Source organism: Otolemur garnettii, unplaced genomic scaffold (genome assembly GCF_000181295.1).
Source record: "Otolemur garnettii isolate 467f Iridium unplaced genomic scaffold, OtoGar3 scaffold00029, whole genome shotgun sequence".
Classification (NCBI taxonomy): Eukaryota; Metazoa; Chordata; class Mammalia; order Primates; family Galagidae; genus Otolemur; species Otolemur garnettii.
The window spans coordinates 14,966,953-14,968,237 of NW_003852424.1; positions in this window are offsets into that span (position 1 = coordinate 14,966,953).

The window sequence follows — 1,285 nt, forward strand, 5'->3', positions numbered from 1 at the left end:
AAAAAAAAAAAAAAAAAAAGAAAGAAAGAAAAAAAGAAAAGAAAGGAAGCAAAGGAAAGAAAGGAAAGAAAAGAAAGAATTACCTGGATGATTTGGTAGGTTCCTGTCTGGGGCAGGAGGATCAGAAATTCGAAGCTGTAGTAAGCTATGATGCTTCCACTACACTCCAGCCTGGGCAATAGATCAAGACCCTGTCCCTCTGTTTTTTGTTTTGAGATGGGAGCCTCAAGCTGTCCCCCTGGGTAGAGTGCCATGGCATCACAGCTCACAGCAACCTCCAACTCCTGGGCTCAAGAGTCTCCTGCCTCAGCCTCCCAAGTAGCCTGAACCACAGGCGCCTGCCACAATGCCCGGCTATTTTTTGGTTGCAGCTGTCATTGTTGTTTGGCAGGCCCTGGCTGGATTCAAACCCGCCAGCTCAGGTGTATGTGGCTGGCACCTTAGCCACTTGAGCCATAGGCACCAAGCCTGTCCCTCTGTTTTTGTTGTTGCTGTTTGGGTTTTTTTTTAATGACAGAGTCTCACCTTGTTGCCCTCGGTAGAGTGCCATGTTTCATAGTTAACAGCAACCTCAAACTCTTGGGCTCAAGTTATCCTGGTCCTTCAGCCTCCAGAGTAGCTGAGACTACAGTTACCCATCACATTGCCCGGCTATTTTTAGACAAGGGTCTTACTTGAGCTCAGGCTGGTCTTTAACTCCTGACCTCCAGCAATTCACCCACCTCAGCTTCCCAGAGTGCTGGGATTACAGGTGTGAGCCCTGGCAGAGACCCTGTCTCTTAAAAAAAATTTATTTTTCTTTTGAGATGGAGCCTCAGTTTGTCGCCCTTGGTAGAGTGCAGTGGCATCATAGCTTACAGCAACCTCAAAGTCCTGGGCAGAAGCAATTCTTTTGCCTCAGCCTCCCAAGTAACTAGGACTACTGGTGCCTGCCACAATGCCAGCTATTTTTAGAGATGAGGTCTCGCTCTGTCTCAGGCTGGTCTTGCTCCTGTGAGTTCAGGCAATAAACATGCCTCAGCCTCCCAGAGTGCTGGGATTACAGGGTAAGCCCCTGCACCTGGCCCCTTAAAACATTGTTTTAGGCTAAGCTCCAGTATCTCAGCGTCTAGGGATCCTGCCACATACAGTGGGGCTGGTGGGTTCGAACCTAGCCTAGGCCTGCCAAACAATAATGACAACTACAACCAAAAAATAACTGGGCATTGTGGCAGGCGCCTGTAGTTCTGGCTACTTGGGAGGCTGAGGCAAGAGAATTGCTTAAGTCCAAGAGTTTGAGGCTGCT